Here is a 21,378-nt window from a genome sequence, read left to right on the forward strand (position 1 = left end):
AAAAATTCCAGCACCTCCGGAACTCATAGACTATTACATTTAGCCACTGGTGTCTATAGTAACAGCTTATATACAGTATTACAGCAATTCATTATGTATTATGTTGGTTACTATGACTGGTGAAGGTTAGCAATCACAAATTCCAGGATATCAAAAAGGGTGTCATTGAACTTAACTAGTCCCTTAATAAAACTCACTTCCCATCACCAACTGTAACCCTCACTGAAAACATGCAGGTAGTTTTACTTCTGATCTTTAGTGTTTATATGATTAAAGAATACATACAGTAGTTATCTCCTTGAGTGAATAGATAAGCAGTTAACAATTATAAAAGTATGCAGCTTTTATACAGTAAACCCCTTTCCTTATAAAGTTAAGGAATCATGCATGAAGGTGCAGTAAATTAATTGTAAATCTAAGGCTATTTAAAATGAGTCACTTTTTTCCATTACATGTGTAGGTTGCCCCAGTGATTTTAAGAACAAGATCTTCACTGGGTTATAGTAGACTTTCCACATTACAGGTTTTGCATTCTTTGCAATACTATTATGAAAGAGAGTATGCTATTGACTTCTGCACCATGGTGAGACAGCAAGTTTTGTTGTTATAGGTTATTCCCCTTCCTACTGACCACTGTCACTACTGTATAAAGATTCGAAGCAGGAAAAGTTATACCCACACAATACGTTATTCAGTGAAGTTCACTGAGGTTACCGGCACAGCGGTATATATCTAACTGATTACGTGATCATGCGGTCAGAGTTGGGCCATGTACAGTTTGGCACCTTTTTGCACATGGTTCTGGTGGTGTAAATAGAATGGCTGTGAGAATGCTGTAATCTGTGCCTGATCTACTGTACTTATGCTGTGATGTTGCCCTATTTACAAATGATATGAGAAATCAAAATGTTGACTCTTTTTGGTACGAAGTTTGGTCAATAATTGTTTGACATTTGATAAAGTCTGGTGAGTACTTTCTCCTCCATCTAATGGGAATCATTAAATACTGGTACGGCACATGTACACTGTGTGAGCACAGAGGCGCTGTTGTGGTTGAGATGCATGGTATCAGATATGCCATGGAAAAGTGATGGGCATTCCTGGGTAGTGATTGGGAGGTATATCACAACAAATATGGAAAGTACCAAAGTGCGCAATAGCAGCTGATAGTGTAGGTATTTCTCATTAAGGCTCCTCCTACCTCAATAACAAAACATTGAACAAGACATATTAATACCGCTCAAAACAGCGCTTGTATGGGGATAGGTTTTTTATATTCTCCTGATGTCGTGAGGCAGTAGTTCAATAATGTAAAGTATGCTCTGCTTGTATCTTTCTCTTTTCGGTACATTATTGAACTAATGCCTTATGAGAGAAACAACATCAGGAGCAGATCAAAAAACCCATCCCCATACAAGCGCTGGCTTGAGCGGTATACTATTGGGGGTATTCAATTGTTTGAAAAGTCAGTTGGGTGTCTGTTTTTTCCCATCTAATAAACAGGAAAAAACAGACACCCAACCGACTTTTCAAACAATTGAATTCCCCCCTATATGTCTTGTTCAGTGATTGTGAGGTGGCTATTAATGCACACAACAATGGTCAGTCTCACCGGCTTGTTCTGGGAGTGTCGTGGGCATGTTGCTAAAGTGTTTTCCTACACAGAAGCTTCATCATTCACACTAGAGGCCACATAGGGAAGATGACTGATGGTGGCTGTAAGGACTGTGTATATAGATGGTGAAGTTTCTCATCTTAGTCGTTGCATCTGGATGCAAAGTTGTACACACAGGAAGGACTTAGAGCAACATTTGCATAAAGTGACTGCTAAAAGACGTAGCCGTGACTACTGCAGAATCAGCTCCAATGTGTGCTCTTTGTTTTGTTGTACTATGGAGCAATTATATATATATATATATATATATATATATATATGTATTAGAGATGTGCACCGGAAATTTTTCGGGTTTTGCGTTTTGGTTTTGTATTCGGTTCCGTGGCCGTGTTTTAGATTCGGACGTGTTTTGGCAAAACCTCCCTGAAATTTTTTTGTCGGATTCGGGTGTGTTTTGGATTCGGGTGTTTTTTTCAAAAACCTCTCAAAAACAGCTTAAATCATAGAATGTGCGGGTAATTTTGATCCCATAGTATTATTAACCTCAATAACCATAATTTCCACTCATTTCCAGTCTATTCTGAACACCTCACAATATTATTTTTAGTCCTAAAATTTGCCCCGAGGTCACTGGATGACCTTTTTGAAAGCGGTAGAAGTAATGTTTTTTTATTTTTATTTTTATTTTCCCCTATTTTGAATTTTTTCCTGCATAGCCCAGTAAAATGTTGCAATGTTAAGTATTGTGCCTTCTGAGGGTCCACTTCTTCACCAAACCCAGCCAAATCTCATCCTAACCCTCTGTTCCACGTTCTCTATGTATCCCATCTGTGTCACCCATGTCTGTCTACCCCTCCCCTTTAGATTGTAAACTCTCACGAGCAGGGCCCTCTTCCCTCATGTGCTTACCCTTTGTCTTACTTTAATAATCTTCAACTGTACCACATCCAGCAGTCTTCTGCCACCTGATACTTATTCCAGCGTCATCTGCTAATGTAACTATGTTTATTTACCCTGTACTTGTCCTATACTGTCATCAACTGTAAGTTGCTGTTTTCCTGTTTGATTATATATGTACTCTGTAATTGGGCGCTGCGGAACCCTTGTGGTGCCATATAAATAAAAGATAATAATAATAATATAGGGTGTATAATCACCATGTGTATCTCACACATCGCTCATTACAGATTACAGGATGTATAATCAGTAATCACCAGGTGTATAACACACGTCGCACAGTACAGTATATAGGGTGTATAATCCCCAGGTGTATCTCACACATCGCTCAGTACAGATTACAGGATGTATAATAATCAGTAATGACCTGGTGTATAACACACATCGCACAGTACAGTATACATACTGGTCACAACAATGCAGCAGATATTGAGCACTGATCAAGATACTAGAAGTGACACAGAGCTGCAAGATACAGCAATGGCCTACTATATGTATACTGCTGGTCACCAAAATGCTGCACTGTCCTACTATATTCTGCTCACAAAAATGCAGCACAGATATGGAATGGATACTTGCAGTGACACAGAGCTGCAAGATACAGCAATGGCCTACTGTACTGTACTACTATTATACTGGTGGTCCCCAGTCCCCACAATAAAGCACACTGAGCACAGATATTTGCAGCACACTGAGCACAGATATGGAGCGTTTTCAGGCAGAGAACGTAGATATTTTCAGCACACTGAGCACAGATATTTGCAGCACACTGAGCACAGATTACAGAGCTTTTCAGGGAGAGAACGCAGCCACGTCCTCTCCGTTCAATCTCCAATGCACGAGTGAAAATGGTGGCGACGCACGGCTCTTTATATAGAATACGAATCTCGTGAGAATCCGACAGCGAGATGATGAAGTTCAGGCGCGTTCGGGTTAACCGAGCAAGGCGGGAAGATCCGAGGCTGCCTCGGAACCATGTAAAATAGGTGAAGTTCGGGGGGGGGGGGGGGGGGGGTTTGGATCTCAACGAACCAAACCAGCTCATCTCTAATATATATATATATATATATATATATATATATATAAAATAATAAAATATGACTATTATGTAAGTATTTACACAGATTTTCAGTAACATACTGCAATATTTGGCACATTGTCCTCTTTTGTTGTTTCTAGATTTAGATCTTGAACTATTGAGGATGACAGCCACCCTTTTTAAAGAAGAGAGGGTGTTCACATTTCTTTTATCTAATTGAAATTTTTGGAATTTGTATTTGTTCTGTGTATGTCTTATTTCAATAATTGATATGTTGGAGCTATACTGTAATTGGTCATTTAAGAGCTGAGATTATTATTATTATTATTATTATTATTATTATTATTATTATTATTTTTAAACACGCATACATACATACATACATACACACACACACATAAATTTCATGTAGCACTGGTCACACCCCAATATCAGTAGCCACACCCCAACCATGCTGGCCACACACCCTGCGGTGGCACACAATAGACCCTTCAAAAATTTCAGGTCCAGGCCCATGAGAACCTTAATCTGGCACTCCATGTAACACCTTGTAAAACCTTGCAAATTGAAATGAAAGGCTTAACCATGAAAGCTGAACTTTAGAGAGTTATGTTGAAATATTAAAATGGTTAAAAAAGATTTTCCTATTTTTATCCAATAAATCTATATTCCATGTATGTTTCTATAAACTGCAACAAAAGCTAGTACAGGTCGGATATCTTAATCAAAATATTAAGAAAACCTTCACTGAGTCCGTGGCCAATCACAGACAGGTAGAGCAGTGGCTTTGCAGCCATGTCCTCACTGTCACTACTCCCAGAACCCCCCACCACTGACACCCCCCCCCTCTGCTAACCCACTGCTGATACACTGGACCCCCCTGACGACATGCTGGACCTGCCACAGACCCCTGGGACCCATCCTGATAACAGGTATTCTGTTATCTGGAACAATCCCATATCCGGAATGCTCCTGGTCCCGAGCATTCAGGATATGGAATACACGTCCTGTATTATAAAAATGTCAATGTTACTAATAAATGATTAGATAAATGGTTTAGTGCATAACAATGTAGAATATAAAGGTGCTCAATGAAACACCATTGTGTAATCTGGACAGAAAATGTGTCCTTTCTTTATTATAGTCTGTACGGTTAGCACATGACACCATATACAGCTGGAATGTTTCCATAGGTATCTACCTGGATTGATTGCTAATACAGCATATTGATTTTTTTTCTGCTTTCAGATGACAGCTTTCATCTCGACTGTTCTATTAGGTGTATGCCCCTATTCCGTATAATGCTATTAGCCCTGCCCTATTTACTTGTATTGTTCTTTATCTAAATATTTACTAGTTCCTGACTTCCTACCTAGTGGACGTGCAGTTCCAAACTCCTGTCCTTGTAACATTCTATATAGGTACACAGAGAAAGGGTTTGTTTGGTCCCGCACAGGACTTTAAGATTTTTTCAAGGGGCTTGCTTCTATGTGGCCCTAGAAATACCAACAATATATTGTGTAGGAGATCCCTGGAATATGTCTTAGGTTGGTGGTGCTCCCAGAGTCAGTAGTGGAGGGAAAGAAAGACTCTGTGTTGGGGCACATTTAAAATGTCATAAATAAATGTAACTTAAGTTTTAATTACGAACAATATAAAAGAATTGATACACAGAAAATCACACAACATATATAAAAAACAAGATTATATATAGCACCTCCACATCCAATAGTGTGAAAATATTAGTTATGTAAATATAATTATTCACAAAATTCAAACTATCAAGGTATATTGGATGCACCGCTGGTGAAAATATTTAAAAGACTGGAATGTTAATAGATGTCCACAAAAATGGAAACAGAAGCACAGATAGGATGGTAATAATCACAATATTGTTCAATATGAGGTGCCTTCCGTTTCAAGGGTTTCCTGGTATGGGTTAAGTTGCTGCGTGATTAATAACGTTAGAGAAATAAATAGGATGATAGAGTGATGGTAAATGTCAAAGGTTTCTCCAACACTTCTGCTGTTTGTGTCAAATAAGGAGTCTTATTTACTGCACCTAACATTCCCTAGTGGTCTCCCAACTGGGTACTGATCAGACTTGTCACTGCCTAGTTTCCAAGATCAGATGAGATCGGGCGTGACCAGTGAAATATGGCAGTAATTTGTCCAAATAGAACAAATGAGAGCGTGTGGTTGATGACTTATACCCTGACACAGAGTACTTCTGCTGACCAGTAAATCTGCACAGGTTCTCTCTTACTTGGGCATTGCAGAGAATAATTTGCAGGCAATTGGATGAAAGAGTACTGAAATCAGATTAGCATATAAAGGATAGGTTAGGGGCTCCACCTTCTGCTGTCCACTGTCATATAACTGATTATAGCGGACAGTGGATGAGAGAGGTGGGCTGTCTAGGCTTATTGAAATGAAAAGGATGAAAAAAATCCTAATGTTATAAGATACGACATACAATTACTGATTCCTACATGGAACAGGTGGTTATCATTAACATTAGATATATGTAAATAGATGCCTAAAAGGACAGGCCATAGTACTGTCAATTATGTCGAATGATATGTTACTGAAATATATTTTGAGCAATAGTTTCAGTGTTGGCTAAGGGGGTAATTCCAAGTTGATCGCAGCAGGATTTTTTTTAGCAATTGGGCAAAACCATGTGCACTACAGGGGAGGCAGATATAACATGTGCAGAGAGAGTTAGATTTGGGTGGGGTGTGTTCAATCTGCAATCTAATTTGCAGTGTAAAAATAAAGCAGCCAGTATTTACCCTGCACAGAAATAAAATAACCCACCCAAATCTAACTCTGTCTGCACATGTTATATCTGCCTCCCCTGCAGTGCACATGGTTTTGCCCAATTGCTATCAAAAATCCTGCTGCGATCAACTTGGAATTACCCCCTAAGTGCGTCGCAGAGCAGTCTTATGCCAGAAATAATAAACAGAGAGAGGGACACTCTCTGTCTCAGTGCACATGGTTTTGCCCATCTGCTAACAAATTTGCTGCTACAATCAGGTATGAATAAGGCCCCATGTGCACTGCAGGTGGGGCAGATATAACATGTGCAGAGAAAGTTAGATTTGGGTGGGTTGTGTTCAATCTGAAATGTAAATTGCAGTGTAAAAATAAAGCACACAGTATTTACTCTGCACAGAAACAAAACAACCCACCCAAATATAACACTCTCTGCACATGTTATATCTGCCTTCCCTGTAGTGCACATGTGGGCTAATTCAGACCTGGTAGGTGCATGCGTTTTTGCACAGTGGGCGATCAGGCTGTCTTTAGTTAGCGATCGCCTCTGCCTGATTGAGGCGGGAGGGGGCAGGACGGCGGCGTTAATCTGCCATTTAAGGGACACGGTCCAGTCAACGCAGGCATGGCCGGACCATGCCGGGGCAAGCCGCGGCGGCTGCGTGGACGTCACACGCAGCCGCCGTGACACGGGCAGTGACGAGTAGCTCCCGGCTAGCACGCAGGAGCTGCGCTGACCGGGAGCTACTCCTGAAGTACAGAAGCATTGCCGCTGTGCGATGCTTTTGTACTTCTGCGACGGAGCAGGGATTGACATTGCGGGGTGGGCTAGCCCTGTGCTGGGCATCCCCCCACATGTCAGTGTGCCTGATCGTAGCTGTGCTAAATTTAGCACAGCTACGATCAACTCTGAATCACCCCACTGGTTTTGCCAAACTGTTAACAAATTTGGTGCTGTGATCAGATCTGAATTACCCCCATAATGCAGTAATCATATGGTAAAGTAGAATAAATCAACCCTGAGCAATACAGGCCTGTTATGCAAAAGTCTCTTTATGTAATCACTGATTGAGGTTAAATACTTATATTAACCATTTTCAAAATGTTCACTAAATGCCAGTTATCTCTCAGAATTCTCAACGTGAATAATTATGAAGTTTTCAGCTTTTCATGGCATAAGCATGCACATAGCATTGGCTTTATTCTGGACTTTGAGAGTGATCAAATTTGTCACAGTAAACAGAAGGGTAGGGGCTATGTTTACTAAAGTGTGGGTTTATTGAAGTGGAGATATTGCCCGTAGTAACCAATCAAATTTTACTGTACTTATAATTTATCTAGCACCTTCTAGAAGATAATAGCTAGAATCTGATTGGTTGCTATGGGCAACATCTCCCCTTCTATAAACCCTGAGAGTCTGAGTGTTATGCAGTGCTGTGGATATTAGGATAGGTGGACAGTACCTAGCCTTTGTCATAGGCTGGTCAAAGATCTCTTCTATTTGTACAATAGAAGGGTACAGTTCATACTCATCATTTGGTGAGCATTCTGTGAGGTATGTGTAAAGCTGGTGCAGATACAACACACTTGTGTACTCATTCCTTTCATAGGTGCAGCTAGAGAGGTGGCACTCACATACATGGAAAGCATGTTAATTAAAATGATTTGATGTCAAATAGTTACATACAGTACATGTTATAAATTAAGCCTGTGTCCCAGGTGTAAGAGGGTGGTTTTACAACAGTTGATATAACAAAGAGTGATGAAATGTAGACATGTTATAATGCCAACAGATCAACCCTGGTGGCCCTGCAGGGACTTCCCTACTCCTGAAGGCTACAGTGGCTTACAGATCTTGGCGGTCATGTCACTGCCAGGTCAGATCTTCAATCCTTCAGATATCCGTTAAGTATCATTACCCTAACCCTAATCCTTACCCCTACTCCTAACCCTCCCTCTAGTGCCTAATATGTGTAATATCTGTGCATTGCACTAGAAAGCATGTCCGCCATTTAACAGGCAAACAATTCCCAGCAGCCTCTGCAGCTGCTCAAGAGGTCAGGCAGTGGTCACATGACCAGTGTCAGGCAAGTGACAGTTGAAAGTGAGGAGCAGCTGGGCAGCAGCCATATTAGGAGAATGGGAGAGCTGAGAAGCTGCGAACCGACACCAGCTCCAGTGTGCTGTTCCCAGCTGAGTCTGAGTAGTAGTAGGTCTCTTTGCGGACTTGCAGCCAGAGGGGCAATGATGCAGGGCCCCCATCCCATAGAGGCACATTAAGAGATGGTCTTCTCCTGGACAGACTGTTGGTAGATACAGAGAGGAGATATCCAATTCACAGAGGCGAGTGGCTGCTGAATAAAAGAGCATCATATGCCCAAACTCCAGTAACCAGCTCAGAGCTGGACATAAGCATCTGGAGAGAGGTCTGTAACCCTGCATATCTGTCTACACACACCTCACAGGGTCAATATAGAGAGGGACTGAACCAGTGACAATGATTAATATTGGAAAACAACAGCTTAGACTAGGCGCTTGTCTATTAATCACAGTTTGGTAGCTAACTGCTATTACCCATCTGCTTTGCAAATAGCCTCATGATTATTCATGAGTCCAGGAAAATCACTGGAAGTCAGGAGAAATTGAAGATCAGTATCATACGTTAGGACAGAGATAGCTGCAGTCAAGATGTAAGCTGTATTACCTAGACAGAACCAGGACTGAGTAGTGCAAAGGAAATTCAGCACCCAGCATACTAGGGAAAGTATTGTACATGCCTTCAGTTGCACCAACTAGTAGCACAGACTAACCGCTGCTTGCCAGGCCAGTTTGGTGCTATTACTCATTGGAAAGTAATAATAGTCCAGCTAAAGGAGTGCTCTCTTTAGAAGTGCAGGAAAAGTGTGAGGGAAAGTCAGACACATACTTAATTATCAACTACAGCTGTTCGGGCAACAGTAGTTTCTGGCTGGGACAATCTGACAAGTCTCTTACTTTTGGATAACTAATATACATCACTACTTCAATACAGTAATCATTTCAGCAAGACTAATCATACTGGAAAGTGCACCACAGAGCTCAAATTGAACTGTATGTTCAATATTGTTGAGACAGTAAACTGAAATTGTATTATTCTATTTCTAAACTGTAAACTGTTGTAATTCAATCTATTTGCTTAGTGCAAGATTTAGAAACCTGTTCGATAGTCTGCTCAGAGCTGAGACTAGTCAATAAATTGAGACTTTATCTGAAAAGATCAGTTGTAACTATTTCTGTGTCAGAGTATACCTTGAACTTGTGCTGGACAGGACGACCAGTTCTGGTAAGGAGTACATCCGATCTACTACACTATCATCATACTTACCTGAGTGTCACAAAATGTCAACATGATAGAATATATAGATTGGTAAATGCTCAATTAGCTTAGTGATATCATTCAGGTGCTCGAAAGGAAGGGGTATTTCTGAGCAAGAAAAAAAGCAATTGGTTTCCCCAGCACCCTGAATGATAACAGTAACCAGATATAAATCCCACATGATAATAGAATTCAGAGATCTTCGTTACACATATTTGCGCAAATGTGTGGTTAAGCCCCAAAGCCGCATCAAGGCCTCTCTGTATATTTGGGGTCCCTAGCGCTATATCTAGGTGCAGGGTGTGGCACCCCAAAACACCAGAATGAGCCAGAAAGCCCAGCGTGGCATACCAGTGTAAAAAACTATAGTGTTAATAAATTAGTATTTAGGAAGCCGAAGCTATAGAGAGGGTGATACAAACATGAAATGTAATTAAAATAGAGAAATAGTGTTAGAAAATTAATAAGTGAAAAGTGTTAATAGAATGTAAAGGTATGCCACACTAAAGCCATCCAGCTCAGCCAGTCCAGAGGCACCACACCTCACACCTCCATAGAATGCCAACATGTCAACTCTGGTGGCCCAGCAGTGACTTACCAGTACTCCAGAAAGCTGCAGTGGCTTACAGATCTTGGCAGACATGTCATTGCCAGGTCAGATCTCCAATCCTCCATATTTTTGTTCAGTATCATTACCCTAACCCAAATCCTTACCCCTGCCTCCAACCCTCATTCTAGTACCTAACCCTAACCTCTAACCCTCCCATCCGCAGTCTCACTTTAATGTTGACATTTCACATGTTGAAAATGAGAATGTCGACATTTTGACCATCAGCATTGTAGACAACATCCCCTCTACCCATGGTGATGCCTTGTTGACTTGTTGTTAAGATTATGATGTAAATAAGAGTGTGGCCATGTTCATTGCACTTTTTAGAGTGGTGTCAATTATTTAGTGTATCAATTAAATGTATTATTTTGTAAGTATTACAAACCTCAGTCTAAGGTACAGAAAGAGGGCATGGCTACAATGTATGGGAGTACCACGTTCAGACCCCATCCAGAGTGATGTGACATCTAAAGGGGATATGACCAGCTGCAACTCCTACCTGTTTTGGATAGGCAATCTGCCACCACCCATTCCCAGGGAGGAGGAAGAGGCGAGAAGACAGCTGGGTCCCAGAACCAGTGCCATGGATTTGGCAGGCGCTGGGACCGGTACATGTACAAAAGTGGCAGTGTGCATGCACATGTGCAAAACCCCAGCTTATATGGACTGCATTGGCTGCAGCCCATAGAAGTTGGCTCGGGCTGACTATCAGGCAGGGAGTGGCTTCTTACTGGAAGCATGCTCTCTGCTACTCGCAACCAGGTCTAGCAGTCCCAGTGGGAGGAAACACCTCCCAATGGGACTGTCTGTCCTGTCGGTGACTGGCGGGTCGCACTTCCAATAGGATGTCACTGTCAGTCACAATGAAGCCAGTGCAGTCACAGACTGCAACTAGCTTAGATGAGCTTGCTTAAGTGCGGATATTTTGGGGGGTGGCTGCAGTCCTACAGCTGTGTACTAAGAGAAGATTTAGGGTACATACCCCCAAATGCCCAAGTTTTATCAATAGTGAATTTAATTGTCAAATCATTTGTAAGATATGGTTGAAGTGCACTCCACAGAGCCTGTACCTTTGGGCAGGACCACAAGCAATGAACGATAACAGCTTCTGGCGAACCGCATTTAAAACAATCAGAATCAAGGGCATCCCCAATGAGAAACTTCAGTTTAGGGGTGAAATAGGCCCTATGCAATATTTTCTGGTGCATCTCTGTATATGAGGTCGATACCAGTATTTTATCCAAAGTCATAACAGCATCTAGAATGGACTTCAATGTGAGGTCTGGAAACTCCAGTTTCCATCACAACAAAATTACAGTACCAGAGTCCAGGTTAAGTAGAGATCGTGAGTGGGTGTGTATAAAAAAGAAGTGGAGAAGTGACCACCCGGATCATGGCGCAATGTTCTGTCTAAGGTATTAGTCCTATCGGTCTCAGTCAGAGTGGACAGAACCCTTTGTACATAACTACTTGCTTGCAAGAAGGGGAATAGGGATGGAAATCTTTCCATTATCTGTGAATGTGTGAGCAGGATTAAATCCTCCTTGCATAAGAATTGGTGGACATACTTAAGGCCCCCTTATACCAAGTATGAAATGCCTGAAAGGTATTATGCGGTTCAAAGTTGAGATTATCCCAATGAGTTAAAAATAGAGAGGTCTGTCGTGACAGGTTCAGTTTGGGATGCACCGTCCTCCAGGCCATACAGGTAGATGATAATAGGATGTTATCTTTTATAAAATCAGGCATGGAGTGTGGTGTAGTGTGCAATAGGGATACTAGGTTCAAGTTTGGTGCGAAAGTTGTTCTAATTATAGGTTAGCATAAACATTGCGTCCATTAATCCAGTCCAAAGCAATGGTCAGGAGACCAATGGTCACAATACCTCCCCCTGCATCCCAAACCATCACAATACCAACAGTCAGCATGACGACTAGAAGGGACTAGTCCCACTCGTGGGGGTCCACAACACCCACACAGTGGGAGTAGAATTTGTGGGAAAACTAGCTAATTAAAGATTAAAGTTACTCATAACTTTACTTTTAGCCTATTTTCTTAAAGTGCAGAATACCTACACCATCCTGAAAATGTACATAATTATTTGTTTGCATGTCTGTGAGAATGGGCCTTTTTCAGAGAGATTGTGATAGCAGCACCCATGAGTGCAGCTATAAAGTGGACATATACTGTAGTAGTCCATCTGAGAGGCATGTCAGAAAATTTTCAAACTTCCAAATGTAAACTATGATAGTTTGGCAGACAAATCTACTATAATATGTTGCAATTGATGCTGAGTAAGATCTAGTTGTTGTTAACTGTATGCTGGTACTTTACCGGGCTTGTTAATGTATTGTCTTCTACTCACATGTGGTTCCATGTAAGTGGCCATGAGAAACTTGATTTGAAAATGCATGTAGCCATCATTGTGCCTTATTACCAATTACACTGATGACCCCATTTGAATGTATATATCTCTGATTTATTTTTTCCCCACAAGTATATAACAGCTTCATAATGAAAGGAGCAATCAGGTAGATTGTTAGACTCTTCAGGGAGTCAGAGAATTTGCTACTATGCTTTAAACATAGATATTATATAATATAACAAATTGTTCTGTAAGCAGACCATGTTAGATCTGTGTGTCTCTGTCCAAAGCTAATTGTTAGCACACTCTACGCCAGTGGTTATCAAACTGTGTGCCTGCCTATGCAACCTGGGGTGCCTCGAGGCTCTTTTAGGGGTACCTCGGATATTGGTCCAGGACTAAATCAAATTATTTATAGTCAAAGTGATAGGCAAAGTTAGTGCTAGTGGTTGCTAATCATAAAACATGTGGACAACCAGAAGCACAACTGTACACCACCAAATAACAGAATCTAAGGTAGGTACAATTTATTTAATTTCATATTTTTTTTCCAAAATTATCAATAAAAAACTTTTATCCTTGGGGTACCATGAAAAACAGACTGATACTCTAGGGCGCTGTGATTTAAGAAAGTTTGGGAACCACTGCTCTAAGCATTGAGTTAGACCAAAGAAAGATTTGACCTTGGCCCTAATAGTCAATAGAAATAGAATGGACGACTTTGTTACTAACGTGTCTATTTTTGAACTTTACAATGTCTATTAGAAAGGGAATGAAAATTTTTTTATTACTTGCTAAGTACTGGTGCCTGTATCATGCCAATACTCTTTACAAATACAAGGATAAATAGGACATTTTGCAACAACAAGAAACCAGTGTGAAATTATACTGAAAGAATAAAGCCCAGCAAATTATAAAATGCATCATTAGACATTTAAAAAAATATTTATGGTTTTCTGTCTAGTCCACACCAAGGGGAATTTCAGTTGAATGTGGTAATTTTATTTTACCACTGTGCATACAAATTTGGGCAGCTTCAGGGTTTTTGCTATTCGGTTAGATTCAAGAAGTTTAACTGTGGTAAATTCTATAAGAATGAATGTGGCTATTGTTATAGTTGCAAAATTAGAAAAATCGTTGTTTTAAGGTAAAAAATTTGGAACATGGGGCCGTATTTAGCTAGCATTGGTACAGTTTTCAGCCCAGTGCACACGCACAGGGTCAGTTCTGCACATGCACATGCCGGCCAATGCGATCGAATTGTATTGATGCAAATGCCTCTGCCTGACTGACAGGCAGAGGCGTTCGCAGTGCGGTCAGGGGAGGCAACGTGGCATTACAGGAGTGGGACTGTGAAAATGTGGGCTGAAGCCATTTTTGGGGAGTCCGCTTGACGTCACACAAGGCCTCTGTGGTGCAAAAGATGGCAGCGGTGCGGCTGCCTTCTCAACTAGGCTACGTAGGCAGGGGGCTACCCTTGTTTGCAGTGTCGGCAATGCCATTGCATTTGAATTGCGATCACATCGCTAGTGAGCATTTGCATGCTGGGAGGCCTTGCCCTGTACTGGGCAGACCTAGTACAGATCTAGCCATTGCAGTGTTGCTAAATTAGCAAAACTGCAACTGATGCTAAATAGGGTCCATTATTCTTTGGACACCACCTATAATGAATAATTAAGCAATTGGAAATTTTAATGTCATTTTTGGGGTGAAATTTTGCAAACTGTAGAATAATGGGTTACAAGATGTGGAAACAGGAATATGGGGGTGTTTTATGGATGGGACAGGTGTTTTAAACTTTGCCGGTGTGCTTTACTATTCTCTTCTTTTTTTTAATTAAATTGGCCCCAAAGTACATTTTTATGCACCCCAAATTTAACTAAAGTATTTATGTAAATGAAAAAAATATATATTATTTTTCTTAAAAAATTCAATATTCAGCCATTTTAAACATTTTAAGACCTCGGTTTTTTTTTATTTGGACAGTAATATACATCTATACTGTCACCCAACATTTATTTGAAGTTTATTAAGGTACAGGCTGATTTCCATATTTAAAAAAAAAGTTGCAGTTTTTTGCGGGAAAAACTATCACACCCAATGCTTTTCAATTAGATAGCACAATATTAGCCATAGTAATGAAAAATTAGGTTCGATGATCATTTACTAAAGATCGATCTAGAATGATTTTAAAACCAATGAAAATCAATTGAAATTTATCTCATTCAGGTGCTGAAAGAAACATTTGATAACTGGTGTTTTTTATAATATTAATTTTTAAATATTAATAATTGTGTGTTTTGGCCTTGGAAGTTACACAACAATTTTGATAACTTTCACCCCTTGAGTTGTGCTTGAAAAGTGTCATGTTCAGTTGCATTTGCCTACAAGCTACAAGATATAACTGGCATACATAGTACGACTTGTTGTTGCAATTGTGGAAAACATTCTCAAGTGATCATTTATAGCTCTTATAGTTAACTCATTAACCCAAGTCTGATAGTAAACAACGGTAACACCTGGAAAAAAATGTTTCTATCTTTTAACGCAATTTGTGTTATTTCACACATCACAAAGTATCAATAACATTTTGTCACCACTATTTAAAATGTCAGTTTTCAAGACAGGTTTTTTTTTTGTTTGGGAGAAATTGTGTAAAGTGTTAAAAAAATTTATGTTGCCTTCCTGTCATTTTGATGCTTACCTGAAATTCAGTAATCATCTTACTGATCTTCATTATAACCGTATCAATGGCACAGCTTTAAAGACTGCTAAGCAACAAAAAACACAAATGTAATATGGATAGTGTATACAGTATTTTAACTGTGTTTCCCTGAACATGGCCTTAACTGGACAGAAATAGTATAGTTCGGTAAGGGTATGCAATAATTATGTCAACATTCATCCTGGATTTGCCTTGTAAATGATTGCCAAATATGGGCATATGCACTGAAATTCATGCACAGCCTGCATCTAGATGGTTATTGCATAAGCCCTATGATCTAAATGTTGGACAAAGTGTCAACATGGTCATAATGTTGACATTGTAAATGTTGACAGGGAGACTGGGGGTCATTCTGACATGTTTGCAGCGTGCTTTCGTTTGCACAGCTGCGACCGGGTCACTACTGAGCACGCGTGGGGGGCGTAATGCGCACATGTGTTATTGCCCGGCGACGGCCGTCGCGGGGCAATGACGCTGACAACGAAGAAAGCAGTTGCAGCGGCAACCACAAGAAGATTGACTGCAGGAAGGTGTTCCAGGGCGGCAACTCACCGTTTGGAGCCGTTTTCGGCGAGTGGTAAGGAAAACGCAGGCGTGTCCAGGCATACGGAGGGTGGATATCTGACGTCAAAGCCGTGACCATCATCACTGGATCCGTCACACAGGGTAAGTATGTCCAGGGCTGGTCTTGTTTTGCAGGAAACTTTTTTAGCATAGCAGGGCTGCACAAGTGTTCGCAGCCCTGCTAAGCTAAAATACACTCCCCCATAGGCGGAAATTAGTTGATCGCACCAGCAGCAAAAAGATGCTTGATGCGATCAACTCGGAATGAGGGCCATTGTCCACAGTCGATTTTAGGGTTATGGTCAGGCTGCAGGTAGGGTTAGGCTGCAGTTATTGTTAGGCTACAGTTAGGGTTAGGCTGAAGTTAGGGTTAGGGCTATAATCATCTAAAAACATGTTGACGTGCCAATTGTCGACATTTAGAATGTAATTTTATACCACTCCCAGTAAGGAGATAAACCTAGAAAGATAGTCTTTTCTCTTCAAAAGACTAAAATTGCAATATATTTATGTTATTTTTAACAAGAAAATACATTATGATTACTTTCTCAATTTTATGTATTAGAACAATTATTAGACCAATTTTTTACTTTTCACTTGATGTCATTTCCAAGGTTTGGTATTTTGAATTGAATAAAGATTCAAAGTAGTAGATGTTGTCAGTGGCTCTAGTATCTGTGTCTACTTCATTTCTAGAATATAGTAATATGAGGCTTTAATTCTGTAGCATCCTAAGGAAGAAACAGGTCATAAAGTGTTTTGTTGGAGCAGTTCTGGTATTAATGGAATCATTTAAGACAGTAATCAGGTGCATCTATAACTACCACATCAAACATATGTGGGTAGTGCTAATATGCAACATACATCACACCCTGATGTGCAGTCTTCGTGACCTCTAACTGTGCATCTGTCTTCATTACTTACTACAAAGTGATAGCAATTGCTATCACTTTGCCAGTCACTGCTGCAAGCATCTGCCACATTTATGGTATGAAGTGGTACTGGCTATATGTAAAATGCTGTCACCTCTCTAAAAATCCTGCTTCAGGTATTCACTTTTTTACATGTACATTTCAAAAGGCTTTCAATAATCTATGCAGGTCTGACAGCAAAAATAACATTTCAAGTAGAAAATCCAAGCCAACTACTAAATTATAGATCAGATTCCCACTAAGTCCTCATATACACTTTGAATGCAATGGCTCTTAGCAACTACTTGAGACAGGACCCTTTACCCAACATTAAAATTACAAATGACAACATTCTCCCAAAGTGATATTTAAGGCTGAACCCTTATGGGAGCTGACACTGAGTTAGGGGCAATGCAAAATAAATAACTGACCTTGCTAAAACCATGTTGCACTACGACTGTCAAATAATTAAAATGTACAGAGGTTTAGAAATGGGAATCATATGACCTACCTCAAATTTAACTTCCAGTGTAAAATAAACCTTTCCCTCATTTCTGGGATACATGTAAAAACAGTCAGTATTTACCCTGCAGGCAAAAAATGATTGCCTCCCCCCTCCCCCCTTCGCAGTGCAACATGGTTTGTTCCAGGTGCAGTTACCAGTGTGGTTTTATTTTTACTTTGTTCCCAACTCAGAGTCAGCCCCATAGTTCCTAGGTTGTTCACCTATGGTGCATGTCCTGTAACACAAGGAGTACTGCAGTGTATTAAAACTACCAAAAAGTTATTTGAAATCATGTACTACTGAATAATAAAACAAATGCAAAACAAATCAGGTATTTATAAACAATAATAATACATATACATTAAGTGATACCGTACAAATACAATTTGTAAATACAAATGACATGTAATACATGTAAATAAAAACACACTGGGAGTACTGGAGCAGTGAAAAGAGTGGAGAAGTTGCCCATGGCAACCAATCAGCAGTGAAGTTACATCAAGTTGATTCTATAAAATATTTTGCAGCTGACTGATTGCCATGGGCAACTTCTCCACTGAGTTACTTCTCACTGCTATTACTGCTTCATTAATAGACCACTTAGTGTTAATAAACACACTTTTTTGGGTGGTATTCAAATGATATATCATGCCCAATCTTCTTTCTAAAGTGATCCCGTTATCACGTATATCGCGCCCATAGTAATCAGGTTTAGCTGCATAAAGGGTTGGGTGCCTCGCTACCCAAGGGGTAGCAAGCTGAAATTAAGATACTATGCCCATCAGCAGAAACAGAACGGGTATGCAAGTTGGTAAAAATAATTGAAAACCGCCCTTTGAGTTGTACTTGGTAAACATTTACCCTCATACAGGAGTAAATACATTACTTTTGGAATAAACTTAGCTGCTTCTGTATAGATAGTAGGTGAGAATTCTTACTTAACAAATACAGGTATAAGAGGAATACAGGCATTTTATTAAGTCGTGTGATTAAGACATCTTAGTACCAGTGCAATTTAACATAGGCTGAACACAGGACATATTTGTTGATTGAATCTTTTGAGTAAAGATTGTTGGTCTTTCTGGGAAAAACTGTGCCATACTGTATGTTATATTGCTTTTTATTACCTGTGCAATAAGAAATTGGTTATTTGCCAGGACAGTGTATATATACTGGAAGAAAGATAAATTATTCTAGTTAGCAGTAACATTATTTATTAAAATGTTTAAATGGTTTTCTTGGGAAGAGCTTTTAAAAGTAACTAAAAATAATTTGATTATAAATGTATTAAAATGTATTATATGAATCAGATTTAATATTTAATATGCATTACCTATAATTGTACCGAAACTTTGTTCAGAATTCTGGCAGAAATGCACAGTAATTTTAGTAAAAACAGATTTTTGCCATACGATTAGTGTGACAGGTCTTTGAGTGGGGAGCTGTTGGTGATATACAGATGCGTCCTCTTGCATCTTTGCTCTGAATGCGGCATTTGGGCCTCCAAATCCCGGGAGAGCATCTTGGCGTAGCATCTTAGTACCGACAAGTCATGGCGTGGCGTGATCCACGCCATGCAATACACAGTTTAACTGCTAGGTGGCAAATGCTCCATGGAAGAACACTATAGTACCGATAACAATACTGTATTGTGTCAATGGACGGTGATCCCTGATAAGCCGGCCAATCACAGTCAGGCAGTGTAAACAGTCATTGTGCTCGGCACCTCCGCCCAAGTTTAATTTCTGCAGTATGCTTCAGTACAGTACACTATACACTAATGCTGAACAACGTTTTGTCATGAATGTAGAGCTGCAGTTGACTGTGTAATAAAGAATTCAGTTATTTTGCTGTGTGCGTCCTTTGTTTATTAACAATACGCTAAACCGCTCTGGATGTTGTATTGAACCCTTTACCGGACCACCCATAAAGTGTCGTTACCGGATGAAAAGAATCCTGGTGTAAAACAAATGCACACAGATAGATAGATAAATAGATAGATAAATAGATAGATAGATAGATAGATAGATAGATAGATAGATAGACACCCTGCACCCATATAATACCTCCCTGTTGCTGGCAAGGGGATACACTCTCCTATGTGGCACCATCTTCCCAATGACATCTTGGGTAAAAATGCACCACGTTGTGAAAGTAAAGACACTTCTGTTACTCTGCCAGCACTTTTGCTATCTTGTGCACATGTTCCATGTTTCCAAATATCAATGGGAAGATGGTGCAACGTAGGAGGGGAGATCCGTTTGCCACAAAGGTAATGTACATGTGTGGGGTCCCTTTACATGCACTGTACTGACCATATGGATGCATATTCAGGACACTTCTTACTAATAGATCAATATGTAAAAATGCTAATAGAATTAATTTATTGTAACAGGAAGAAATGCTTTGAGATAAAATGGCTGACAGTAACCAAGTCAGCATTCATAAGGTCGATACCACAATGTTGAAATCAAAACATTGAAATGTCACCAAGTGAAATGTCGGCATTCTGTGGATGTCGACAGTTAGGGATAGACTGTGTGGGGAGGTTAGGGTTAGGCACCAGTGGGAGGGTTAGGGCTGGGGGACAAATATTCACTGGAACACCAATCTTCAGATGCCTGCATCAGAATTCAGAACTAATCCACCGCAGGGACCCAGAAGAAGCCACTACACAGGACAGTTTGTCGACAGTTCATCGGGGTCACTGTAGACTTGCTGAGCATGCCAACATGCTATATGTCACTAGTTAGACCCTGTCAACATTGTCATGTGGACCTGATGACTGTCGACAAGTCATACTATACCCAATGTTTTCATTCATTCACTTCACTTTACTGTACATGGAAATGTACTATTACTAGTGATGCATGGTTCTAGTTTTATACAGTAGAGAATGTACAATTATCACATACATTTTAAAGAACATTTAATAAACATTAGACATGGCAATTAGTTTGAGCACTTAATTAAGCATGTATGAAAATATCTGGAAAGTGTGTTATTTATATAACAAATTAACATTTTACCAGTAGCATGTCATATAACAGCGATAAAAGCAGTAAAAACTGCAGGACACATTTGATTACTTACATATATTGTAGTGACCGTTAAAAGTAAGAAATCACATAAAATATTGTAGGACCATGCTCACATTCATATTTGTTTTGAAATTGGACAAAAACATTTAGGAATATAAAGAAGCATCTTGCCATAAATGTAGATGTCTCTGTAATGTTGTCTTTTATATTTTAGTAAGTAGTTCACTAAGAGAACAGCAGTAGTTCAGATTAAGGGGCATATTTACTAAATTGCAAGTTTGCAGAAGGGGAGATGTTGCCCATAGCAGCCAATCAGATTGTAGTTATTATGTTCTAGAAGATGTTAGGTAAATGATAAGTAGAATCTGATTGGTAGTTATGGGCAACATTAGTCTGAGTCACAATGCACATGTGTCCCATTGGTCTAGTAGTGACATCGATCACAGTGCTAATATTGACACAGTTTGAAAGACAGTCAGTGAGCTTTGGTGGGAGGTAACAAGAGAGTGGCAAATCTCGACCCTTTCAAGGGTGCAGTCGTAAAGGCTCTAGCGGCTTAGTAACAATGGAAATTCAGAGCAACCATAAGGGTCAGCCGCTTGCATACAAAGATGCAAGCGGCTGTTCACCGCTTGCATCTTTGTATGCAAGCGGCTGAACAGAGACACCGCCAGTGGGTGTCGCTGTAAACGAACAGTGGCTGCATTATTTGCATTATTAACCTATATTCAAACATTAGAAGAAGAGTATTTAAACCAGTGTATTTACCGGATAAGTAATGTAGATCCCGGGGTGTACGGTCTTAAAAAATGATGTCATTATCAGCATAAAGTTATATCATGTAAATTAGTAGCCATGGAATAAGCCTGTATTGCTTGCTTATGGACAAATGATTATATAGGCATTTACT

The 21,378-nt window shown here is 39.9% G+C and overlaps 1 protein-coding gene and 1 pseudogene across 6 annotated transcripts in view; one reads left to right on the forward strand and one right to left on the reverse strand.

Annotated features, from left to right (window-relative positions):
* LINGO2 (leucine rich repeat and Ig domain containing 2) overlaps positions 1–21,378 on the forward strand; it is a 2,057,065-nt gene that overhangs the window by 55,100 nt on the left and 1,980,587 nt on the right. The gene's annotated exons all lie outside the window — the stretch shown is intronic.
* LOC134952039 (5S ribosomal RNA) lies at positions 5,662–5,780 on the reverse strand (annotated as a pseudogene).

The sequence above is a fragment of the Pseudophryne corroboree genome, chromosome 1, assembly GCF_028390025.1.
Source record: "Pseudophryne corroboree isolate aPseCor3 chromosome 1, aPseCor3.hap2, whole genome shotgun sequence".
Lineage (NCBI taxonomy): Eukaryota > Metazoa > Chordata > Amphibia > Anura > Myobatrachidae > Pseudophryne > Pseudophryne corroboree.